At 42.5% G+C, this 12,558-nt stretch overlaps 1 protein-coding gene across 1 annotated transcript in view; it reads right to left on the bottom strand.

The window, feature by feature from the left end:
- efna5b (ephrin-A5b) overlaps positions 1-12,558 on the bottom strand; it is a 139,724-nt gene that overhangs the window by 66,420 nt on the left and 60,746 nt on the right. The gene's annotated exons all lie outside the window — the stretch shown is intronic.

Here is a 12,558-nt window from a genome sequence, read left to right as displayed (position 1 = left end):
TATGAAGCTAATGGAACAACAATACTCCACCAAACATTCCTGAATCCTCCCACTCTTGCCTCAAACTGCTTTGAGTTGTAATCTCATACAGGCGTGTTTGTACATTTCAGACACTTCATAATTGTATTTATAAAGAATTAACAATTCGTGGCTTACGTTTACATAACTTCTTTGTATATAATTTTTCATATGATTTAGACAGTATGCTATCTGAATTTCTCAAAGCTACTGCTTTAATGCAGGACAAAGAGGCACAAGAATGAACCCCTCTTCCTGACCCCCCGCCAAACGGATATTTTGCCTCCTTTGCAAATGTCCTAAGCGCTAAGTCAACAGCTGAGCCAGCATCTTTGAGCCCTTGGCAGGGAAAAAAAGGAGGAGAAGAAGAGAAGAAAAGAATGAAGCAGAGAGCCACCCACTGAAAAACAAATAAGGCTCCCTCACCTAAGCAGGCCAGCACAGTCACCTTGACACATAATAGGGTGAGCGGACCGTGAGGGGGTCCGCGTGCTTTTTCCAGGCCCGTTGTAAGAGATGTGAGCATTCCTTTACGCATGCTACCTCTCGTCACTCTGCACTCACCGTATTAAAGCTCGGCCACTTGAAGGTTCTGAAGTCATTAGACGGGCCTCTTACAAGTCTTGTTAGCGCAAGGAATGTGTCAGGTGATGGAGTCCGGGCCACCCATGCTCTGAGAATGGAGGAGGAGTGTGTGGTGGGGGTGGTCAGAGTGAAGGCTGAGCTGCCAGAGGTCTGCTGTCCTGTCACTGTGACTGAACAGAAGGCCGTAAGGTGGGTCTGGTGCAGTGTGAGCTCTGAAGATCCCAAGCTTTATCTTGGATTATCTTCGCTTTGCCTCTGTGATCAGCTGAGGCTGACGCTGCCTTTTGATCACTCGGATGCCCTGGCTAAGTGTGTGATAAGCATCCTCTCCACAGAGAGGAATGCCAATCAAGGACCATCCTACAGCACCAAGAAGGAAAGAGTCTATTTTGTGGGATGACTCTTTATCTCATTGCCAATAAAAGGAAAATAAAAAACAAAGGGTGGGGGGGCATGGAGAGGATGTGTCCTGATTTGAAACTCCCATCTCCTGCATCTCTCAGTGCTTTTCTCAGAACATATGCCCTCCTGCCAGCGCTGCCTTTACAGGCAGGCTTGCAGTCAATCTCATCTAATTGGGCATGAAAACAACTGATAGAAAGAGAAATAACAGCACGAGCGTGTGCTGTTAAACAACACCACAGGCTTTTTTTTTCTTAAATCCCTTTTATTTTCTTCTCTAGGTTTAAACACTAGAACAACACTCACTGGCGCCCAAAAACATGCAGAAGTTCTGTAAAAACTATGGATGTCCTAATTTGATCTAAAAAACTTTAGTATCACAGTCAATCAAATCATATTTTAATAGATGACTACAGGCCATATTAGGCCTCCAACATTTTGGCTGTCACTTTCTTTTTTGTCCCCCCAACCCCACCCCAACCCCTTCTTACTATTTTGCGTTCTTGTGTCACATATCTTACATATATATTATGCCACATATAATTCAAATTCAGACACACTTTTGTCATTTTATGGTAACTGCTGCTTAGTATTAAAAATGATAACTGCCATTTCATTGAAGGGAAACTTAGTGGTCTTTTTACCTTACAGCTTCAAAACCATTGTCATGCTATTCTGACCTGTAAATGGGAGGATGGAGCATCTGATGTTGCTACTCAGGGCTGAATATTACAGAAACAACACTATGTAACCTTTATAGAGGGGTAGAAAACTAAAACTGTCATTTTATTCAATAAAAAAATAAGTATTTTGAAAAACGGCAAGCAAGAAGAATTTAAACTAAATTATGTGTTTCTTCACGGAAAAAGCATGTGCGTCGATTTGTTCTTGTATTCGGGGACTATATTGTATTAAAAATGCATTTCACTTTTGGTTTAGATTATTTAAAAATGGTGATTTTGGCAATGTTGGCAGCACGGTGGCGCAGCAGGTAGTGTTGCTGTCACACAGCTCCAGGGGCCTGGAGGTTGTGGGTTCGATTCCCTCTCCGGGTGACTGTCTGTGAGGAGTTGGTGCGTTCTCCCCGTGTCTGTGTGGGTCTCCTCCGGGTGCTCCGGTTTCCTCCCACGGTCCAAAAACACACGTTGGTAGGTGGATTGGTGACTCCAAAGTGTGTGTGTTGCCCTGTGAAGGACTGGTGCCCCCTCCAGGGTGTATTCCTGCCTTGTGCCCAATGATTCCAGGTAGGCTCTGGACCCACCGTGACCCTGAATTGGATAAGCAGTTACAGATAATGAATGAAAAAGGATTTCAATGATAGAGTTTGTAAATGTAGATAATTAATTCTTTTTAAATTAGTTTTTAATGGAAAACTAGGTAAGGTTGGGGATTTTTACTCCTGGGCTCTCCCTACACTTATTCATTTTTGCAGCAATGTCCTATAAGTTCGTACTCTCCTCCAAAAGTTATATAGTGCAGTGCAGTGCTGAGCCCAAAGTAGCAATGACAGAGGCACTATACTCACTTTTTACAAGGCAGTGAGGCATCACAACAATTTTGAAGCTGTAATTTTAAGGTAAGAAAACTACCTCGTGTTCCTCTAACCAAGACCCTGTTGACTCTTTGTGTTTGGACTCTGCACTGAGCGCCTAGCGAGCAATGAGGTTAGAAATGGGAGTTATTAGAGAGGATCTTTAATCAAATCAACCACGACACTTGGCATAACATGGTTTGTTTTTCTCTTTATCTGCTCATGTAAGATAAAGATGGAAGATTAATTGGAACGGGGCTGCAGACAGGCCCAAATAGGGGCTTGATTTTAGTTGCACAAAGAACTTGCATGAGTCCATCATTCTTTGTCCAGGCCTTTGTCTCTGCCGCTTCATCTCTGCCTGGAGAAAAGGAGACGGGGAGGTGTGTGAGGACTGCTAATGGAATAGCTTGAATCAAAGCTGGGGACGGGGCTCCACCTGGCCATTTACAGAGCTGCAGAGGCATCCTTGTGTCCCTCCAGCCAAGTCATTCTACTCGGAGACACACGCACACACGCACACACACACACACACACACACACACGCAAGCACACGCACACTGTACGTGAGGTGCATGAAACCAGAAAGCTGCAGACATGTGAATGATGAGATGAGCAAACACAGTTGCACGAAGCATGGGTCAGCGATGAGCCCTCCCCTCCCTGTAGCGCTGAGATAATTCTGAAATATGGATGACATGTTTGGAGGCGTTCAAAGTCTCATTAGAGAAGGGTGTGTACATAGTGTACAGTGCAGCCCCCACCGTCAGGCTTCAGTGCTGCACTCAATCTACTTCATTAGAATTTATTCATGTGAGAGGGTCCTCAAGTGGTGCAAAAAGCATTGCTAGCGGACACGGAGTATGAACGGTATTGCCAAGTCCCGTTTCAGCTTTGGGCAATGCTGGACAATGTAAGGGAACTCTTTCTCATTGAGAGAACGAATGGCAAGGCTCCTTCTTCCCAGCTTTTTGAATGATTGTGGCAGCCAATCAAGTGCATGCATGGTCATGTGGCAAAGTGGAGTGCTTTGGCACTGCTGTAGGCTGTACACATACTCTCAGACACACACACACACACACACACACACACACATATATATATATATATATATATATATATATATATATATATATATATATATATATATAGACCCAACAATTCTCAACAGTTCTTTATCCTATTTACAGGACGTACAAGAGCACTTGTGACAAGCCAGTATCCTCATTATGCAAGAATTCTTTTGTTCTTTCAAACTAATTTAGAGCCCCAGCACAAATCCCACAGGTTAACTGAGCCCGGCAATTAAAAACTGGAGAGAACCTCTGCCTGCGTCTCCAAAAAGCATCGTCATTCAGTTCCGGGTAACCTTGGCAAAGTAAGAAAACGTCCTGCAGATCTCAAAAGCATCCCGAACAAAACTTTTCCAAAGTGAGACGCCGTGTGTTGGGAGTTTGTGTGTCTGGGGGGATGCGGGCTGAATGCAATGATGGAAACTTCGCTCCTGAGTCTTTCCTCAATGGCACCAACTCTATAAAATTAAAGGTTCCCAGTGACAGGGGAGTCATTAATATTTATAATGTCAGGCACATGGAAAGGAAAATAATTAAATCTAAACACCAGTAAAAGGCCAAAGTAACAAAAAAAAAGGTATTGGTGGGGCAAAGAAAGTGTCGCGGAAAGGAAAAATGATCATAAAGAAAATTGCCGGGGTCCTAATTTGTTCATCGCTCCTAATAACTGAGAGAAGCCCCCGTGCACTTCAATTACACTGCCTTTCGTTATTCTCCCGAGGGCCAATTACCGCAGGGGGGGGGGGGCTGCCTCACCCATCCACCTCCCTGGGCTTTGATTCGCCAGTGACATTTAGCAGACCATAAACACAGTCGGTTGATCCCTGACCTCGCCGAAAACAGAATGTTTATTTACAATATCGTAGCGTAGTCATAAGCGATCTGGCTGCTGATTTGTTATATTTAGCAGCAGGTATGGAAAAGGCGTACAGACCGGTGTGTGTAAATGGAGAGGCAGTCTGGGAAGCCAGGAGGTAATTGGTAATTGGATGCCATTAGTGAGCTCAGTCTCCCTCCTGCCGAGTCTGCTTCGGCTTGTGTTATTCTAGCTTTAGCATGCAGCTCCTGATGTCATGGATCAGTAGCGGCGCGGCGCACGGTGTATGTTCCTCTCTGCTCCGCCGTGCTCCCAGGTGCGCTGAAGGAATGCTGATGGCGAATGAGCAAATACACACACACACCCACATACACGATGCCTATACACCCACATATGCCCATGCTTTTCCAGAGCAAATGCAGCCTGCTCATTTCACACATATGCCTTAATATAGCATTTGCAGGAATTGCAAGCGGTTGAGTTATAAAGAGAGAAGAGATGCACAAAAACTGGGGCAATCCTATAGAAAAGCAACCAAGATAGTGGAATACTTTCATGTTAAAAAGCATTTACACATCTGCTTCTTTTATCTTTACTACCTTCTATCCAGTCTACTTTTCATATAGAAGATCAAGGCATGGTGTCTATAATACACCAGTCTTGTGCAGATTTATGCTTCTGGGTTTACTCAAAGTAGAGCCTTAACCTGCGCCTTAACCTGTGCGAGTACTCTACTCCATTATGAGTGTATATACATTTGTGTGTTGGTGTGCCTGCAGCGCTCTGCAATTGCACCACCAAAACACTAGGGCTGAACATTTTCTTCGACACTATGTAGCATTAGTTAATCTGTTCATTTAAAAGTGCACTATTTAGGCAGTGGGGAGAACATTGGAACATAGCTTACATTTGGTGCCAGAAAAGCAACGAATACCAGCACTTTGTTCCCACTTGTGGTGTGTTCGTCTCTACAACAAAGTATAACATTACTCTGTTATACCAGCAAACTACATACAACACTTAGAAGCAAGGGGATATATATTATACTCTAGGGCTGTGCCATATCGTCTCGTGAGCAACAATACCACCCAAAAAAAAAAAAAATACCCTGAAATATCATGATATTATTTTAGGGCAATATCACCCACCCCAATTATTCACCCTATTGTTACATATGCATTCTCACGGTTTTGCTGGTGTGGGTGTGAGCCAGTTTCTTCCAACACAACAACACAAGCTACTTGATTAGCACCCCTCCCATGTAAATACTCCTTATAATTATGTAGTGTTTCGCAAAAGAGGTGATATACAAAAGTTCCGCTGTAGTGAGGGTATCTCTCCTGCTGATGAAGGTGAAATGCCTAAAAATAATCGGACAATTTAGCTGACAGAAGATTTGACAATTTAGCAGAGACAGGCTGGGTTGTCACCTAAACACCACTCTGAAACCCGCAGTAATTGCCTGTGAACTTTTATTATTGATGAAAGCGAAAAGGGCAGATTAGGTTGGCAGCTGAGCAAGTTATTTGAGGTTGGTATGCTTGTGTGAACAGACTCTCAGGGGGAAAAGAAAAAAAAATACAGAATTTCAAGTGACATCAATTTGATTCAAGTCTGAAAGCATAGGTAAGAAAAAGATAATTCTCAAAGCAATGCAAACTTTCACAATAATCAACCATCAACCATAATATTACAAACACTTGTTTCTACATTCAATGTCCATTCTCTCAGCCCCACTGACCACAAGCACTTTGTAGTGCTTAAATTACAAACTGAAGTCCACGTGTGGCTCTGCATACTTAGTTTGCCCTTTCACCCTGTTCTGCATTGGTCAGGACAAAGTGCTCCTGTGTAGTCAGTGAAGCTCAGACACTGGACAGTGAGGGTAGACACAATTAGGTGGTCATAATGTTATGGATGATCAATGTATAAATACTGCTGATATGCCTAGAGCAGGAGTGCACCTCTGTCACAGGAAATCCTCCTCTCCTGGGAGGTCTTTTCACTAAAAATTGGAATACTGATGTTCAGGAATATGATTCCACTGAGCCACAAGGGCATTAAGTGAGGTAAGAGCCACAGAAGCCACTCCAAATCATCCCCAAGACACTGGATGGAGATTTGGCTCATGAGCAGCTGCTCCAGACCTTTTCTGTTCAGTCTCTTAGTGCTGTACAAGTGTGTACAGAAGTCTGTGTGAGCTATTCACCTGAATCAACTAATCACTAACATTTGGATTTATATCGTAGTTAAAACGTTCTGCCTCATGGGTTTCTCATCTTCTCCCTCATTTCTCTCCAGCCATTCCCATTCCAATTCTTCTGCCGGGCTTCTGGTTAGCATGGGCATATTGCGTGGAGTCACAGCGAGTTCGCCTGAGCAGCCTGATGGGTGCCTCCTGGCTTCAGAAAACATTTCGGCGCAGCGTTTAAAGCATAATTAGCACTGCCCCCTCTCTCACCCTGGGGGACAGTGAGGAAACATATGAACTGTAATGGGCTACAATAACCAGTGCCTTCCTCCACTGAATGACAGGGTTGTTAATTGGAATCTGATTTGCTCATTTAATGAAAGTTTAAGAGAAAAAAAAACAGGGTCAGAAAATAGATAGCATCCAGGCGACATTCCCTCCTAGACTGGTTTTAATTATATTTATGTATAATGTGTCTGACCTAAGGACAGTGTGAGGAAATTGAATGCCCAGTCGCGCCTTTTTCTCCTCACCGGGTCCAAATGTGATTAGTGTTCATTAGAGAAGCACACATCTGGCTCTGCTTATACACACACACACACATACAAATGCTCCCTCCCTCTCTCTCTCTCTCACACACACACACACACACACACACATGAACAGTCACATGAGGCAGTGTGTGTACGCGTATGTGTGCAATTATAAACCTGCATGACTGGATAAGGCCAAAACAGTGTACAGAGCAATAAGTCTGTGGTTTTACGCCTCATTTTCTTTCTGTTCTGTTCAAAGCGTCGGTGCATCAACACTGAAAGTTCCATATTCATCATCGCTCACACATTGCCAACGCAGTGGCTCTGTGAGTACAGTTAACTGTTAAGTAATGTTACCAATGCTGGCTACTGTGTTTACTGTTGTATTAATATCATTGATATTTTAGCCAGTCACACTGTTTTTTCTTCATTCTGGAGCTGTTGTTTTATTATATGTATTTTTTATTTATTTTGGATATTTAAAGTCACCGTCCACAGCTCCAGGGTCCTGGAGGTTGTGGGTTCAAGCCCCGCTCCAGATGACTGTCTGTGAGGAGTCCACGGTGCAAAAACATACATTGGTAGGTGGATTTGCTACTCCAAAATGTCCATAGGTGTGAATGTATGAGTGAATGTGTGTCGTCCTGTGAATGGTGTGTTCCCGCCTTGCACCCCTTGCACTCCAGAACCCTGAATTGGATAAGCAGTTACAGACAATGAATGTATGAATAAATGAATGAAGGTCTTAAAATGACAAAAATATTTTATCACAATTACACAATTATTAAAAATGGCTGCTGTCACAGGCCTATGCATTAGCACGTTAATTTGGTTATGTGCAGCCTACCAATACACAAACTGTAAAATACAACAATCCAATGAAATGGAATTATGGAATTAAACTGGTCGTTCTGATTTGTGCTGCATCCAACGTAAAGTTCAGACACTTTAGAATTCTCTCACCTCCTCATCCAAGTCTCTCCAATCACAGGGCTGGAACCCGCTATATGTGATGGCACAAAGACAAGTTTAAACGGAAACAAGAACAGGAACGAGAACGGAAAAAAATAGAACCAAGTGAACAAGAGCTCCTCTCTTCAAGGCTCTCGACCTGAAGTTAGCTGTGGCTCATTCATGGAACCGTCATTGTCTGTTTTTAGACAGTGTTTTGTTTGATCTTTGTGGTATTTTGAACAAAACATGTCATAGAATTTGATTAACACCCTAGGGAACGGTGTTAACTTGTAGAAAATATGTAGTATATGTCCTCTTTTGTATTGAGTAATTCCAAAAAGCAGGAACCGTCCAACAGCCATAAAATAATAACAGAAATAAAATCTATCCCAGCTATGACCTAACTGCCTCTTCTAATTTTGATTTGACCTCTCACAAACTCAAGAAATCATCAGAGAAGCAAAGCACTGTTCACACACGGATGCTGATATGTCTTGTCCTATGATCCTTGGTGAAACAAAGCAACAGGATAATTAGCTCATAGTGTTTAATCAGCTTGATATGCTTCCTTAATCGCCGCCTTACACACTCTATGCACTCATACATTATCTATGAATTGACTTGCATTGTGCAAAGCATATCGTCTTCAGGCTGTGATTACTTCATTTAGAGGATCTCCTCGAGCAGAAAAAAAAGCAACAAATGAGATTTGCTGCATACAGAAACTATAATGACAAAGTCCATCAGTCCATACACTTGAGTAGCTGAGATTTAGCCTGAGCTGAAGTATTGATTACTGGACACCTCAGTGATTGAATGTTTTGCTTAAAGTGAATTAGAATTTCCCTCCTTTGACCAAGTTTTCAAATGGGTCGGACTACAGTGAGCTGCCCATTACTATTATGTGTATTTTCATGATGAATGTACTGATGAAAATTGGAGACAGCTATCACTACACACCTCACAGCACATACAACAGTAGGAAGCAGCATTTCAAAATCTCCAACTGAATGATTAAATACACTTTAACAGCACCTCCTTCCAAAGCCACTCCAAAAACAAAATACATGAACATGGTCTTCGTTAATACAGCTGGAGGAGTCCATGACTTCTAGTAGAAAGTAGAAATCTGTGTAAATCTGCCATTTTTATACAACCAGTTTGCTAGCTTTCTGAAAGGTTTGTAGGACCGTGTGAAGGACTCTGCACAAATGCAATAGAGTACTATACTGCTGAAATGTACTTATAGTTAAATAAAGAATATGCTCTTTAATAGACTCTTACAGCAGCAAAATATTCCTGCCTAGCAACTAATTTAAACCCTGTTCTTTGAAGTGCAGGGTAAGCAGGGTGTCTACAAAACTATATATCTTTCCCTAACAACTCTACACAATGGAATGAAAATCTTAGAATGTATGTATGTTCTTTCAAGCTGCTTTCTGAATGACAATTAGCTATATTCAGTATTAGGTCTACATTATTAAGCTTACAGTAATAGTAAACTGTTTCCAGCTCATAGTTCAACTGATACTCATATACTAGAGTAATGTTCCATTTTCTGCAGGTGACATTGCATAAGAAGCAGAGTTCCTTCATATCATTTGTAACTGCAGGCATGTAAACGGTGAACTCAGACCCATTATAATGCATGTGCAAGCAGAGTTGAGGTAGGACTGGTTCTCAGTCTTGGCATGAACTACAGTAGCATTAGCTTTGGGATAGTGTGTAGACTCCTGGGGCCTGGCTGAATCTAGCAGCTACACGCCGTCTGACATGCAGCCTTAAGCAGACGTTTGATCAGGGATCTCCACTGCTGTTATACAATGCAACAAGCCTATTAGTAGCACAATTACAAATGCTGAGACGGTGGGGAGTCCTCTATCGTGATTTCTTTCTCTTCCCATCTTACTCTCTCTGTCTCTCATCCTCCCTGTCAATTCCTCTTTTCGTCTTGTGGGCTCTGCCTCAGTTTTCTTCATCCTCTCAGAGTACAGCAGCGTGAAAATCACATGAACCAGCAGTTTTTTGGCGCAATAAACAATTTCGCCACAAAGAATGTGGGTTAATCGTCCACCTGAGGAAGCCACATAGTAACGTGGACTAGTTTCCCGTCGGTAGAGCTGTGAGAAGAAGTTACTGCAAAGCTGCTCATTGGCAGAATAATGACCCAGTTTTTGTCTGGAGGCTGTGTGAAAACACCTGTAACCAGACTCCTCCAGCAGACCGAGAAAGAGGGAGAGGACGAGACAGGCAGTTACCACACAGCCACTGAGTCAGACAATTCTGGAGGCATTTTTCATAGTGACACATACAGCCTTTGCAAAGCAAATTTTGTTCTTTTAATATAAATACCAGGGCTGTCGATTGATTAAAAAAAGTACAAAATGTATTCAAATTATTGACACAATCTTCTATCATTAATAACGATTAATTACATAGTCCCTTTTTTATGACTGAAGCTTTTAATAATGTGCATTTTAAATGTAAAAAGTCTAGAAAGTATAAAATCATAATGGAATTATATGTATAATAATAGTGTCTGTCGATTAAAAAAATATAATGACAGTAGAAATTTTTTAATGACAATATGCTAGTACTCCCATCCAATTTTGGAGGGGAGATAAATGTGTAGTGTAATATTTATGACAAACCTGCTCAATGAGCTTTTTTTTCATTCATTCATTCATTATCTGTAACTGCTTATCCAGTTCAGGGTCGCGGTGGGTCCAGAGCCTACCTGGAATCATTGGGCGCAAGGCAGGAATACACCCTGGAGGGGGCGCCAGTCCTTCACAGGGCAACACAGACACACATTCACTCACACCTACGGACACTTCTGAGTCACCAATCCACCTACCAATGTGTGTTTTTGGACTGTGGGAGTAAACCGGACCACCCGGAGGAAACCCACGCGGACACAGAGAGAACACACCAACTCCTCACAGACAGTCACCCGGAGCAGGAATCGAACCCACAACCTCCAGGCCCCTGGAGCTGTGTGACTGCAACACTACCTGCTGCGCCACCATGCCGCCCTGAGTTTTTTTTTTATTTTATTTTATTTTTTATTATTATTTTTATTTTATAATATTTCTGTGGCAGCACGGTGGCACAGCAGGTAGTGTTGCAGTCACACAGCTCCAGGGACCTCCGGGTGACTGTCTGTGAGGAGTTGGTGTGTTCTCCCCGTGTCTGTGTGAGTTTCCTCCGGGTGCTCCAGTTTCCTCCCACAGTCCAAAAACACACGTTGGTAGGTGGATTGGTGACTCCGTGAGTGAATGTGTGTGCCTGTGTTGCCCTGTGAAGGACTGGCGCCCCCTCCAGGGCATATTCCTGCCTTGCACCCAATGATTCCAGGTAGGCTCTGGAACCACCGCGACCCTGAATTGGATAAGCGGTTATAGATAATGAATGAATGAATATTTCTGTGTAATTTTATGATTTTTGAATTTGTATCTCTTAATTTGCTGAGTAGATTCAGGGACAGATTTAGCATTTGACACAGGGGTTTTAATAAGAAAATTAATGCTACAGAGCAGTTTGTGGCTAAAACTATAAACATCTCCATGTTCTAGTGTCACCTTAGGAATAATGCTATAGTGCATGCATTTTATCACCTTTTTCAATACTCATTTATAACCATGGTTTCAAAATACCTTTCCAAACTAAGATTGAGAACAAAACCCTTATACAAATCTGCGTTTAACTGAAATATTAAATTTCAAAAGGCAAGACCCTACACTCAAACTTTAAACTTTCTTCTGTGTTAGTAAAGAAATAAAAATCACCTGTACACATCTCTGAAAACGAAAAAAAACAAGCTGTGACGCATGACCTGTCGCTCGAGGAAATGACAGAAAAAAAACGTCTGGTTTCCCACATGGCCTCAGACATGGATCCTGTCCTCGTGTCTTCCCTGTGAATTCCACAGGCACGACCTCAGGCTGATCAGTGCCCACTCATCCCTTGTGTTTTCTAAACCTGCACTTTTGTAAAAGTGAATAAAACAAGTTTCATTCTTTACTGTATTGTTTTTAATTGCCACATGACGGACGTGCCTAGGTTTAGAACATCTTGTGGGGCAATCATCTGAACTTTTTGTTTAGTGTAAACAGCCCCATGCCAGTCATCCTGCTCTGTAATTCCCCTCTCTTGCCTTAGGACATTGGAGTCAACATTATTGTCGTTTTTTTTTTCTTCAGAAAACTGCCGGAACGTCTCTGAAGGTGTCTGGAATAAATGACTCTTGTCTAAAGGAGCCGGCGGCTCTGTCGCTCCTCACTCAGGTGGAGAGATGGAAGAGAATCACCTGCTTGCCCAAGGCTGGGCCACCTAGTGTTACACTAACATCAGGGGCTTCACAGCCACCAAGAGATCCTTAAGAGTAAACAAAGAGGGGAACTTCACAACCAGGTGGGAATGGGTAGAAACCATGACAGAAATGCTCAGGG

Source organism: Hoplias malabaricus, chromosome 14, assembly GCF_029633855.1.
Source record: "Hoplias malabaricus isolate fHopMal1 chromosome 14, fHopMal1.hap1, whole genome shotgun sequence".
In the NCBI taxonomy this organism is placed as follows: Eukaryota; Metazoa; Chordata; class Actinopteri; order Characiformes; family Erythrinidae; genus Hoplias; species Hoplias malabaricus.
Note: the sequence above shows the minus strand (reverse complement) of the source record. Positions and strands in the feature narration are given on the sequence as shown.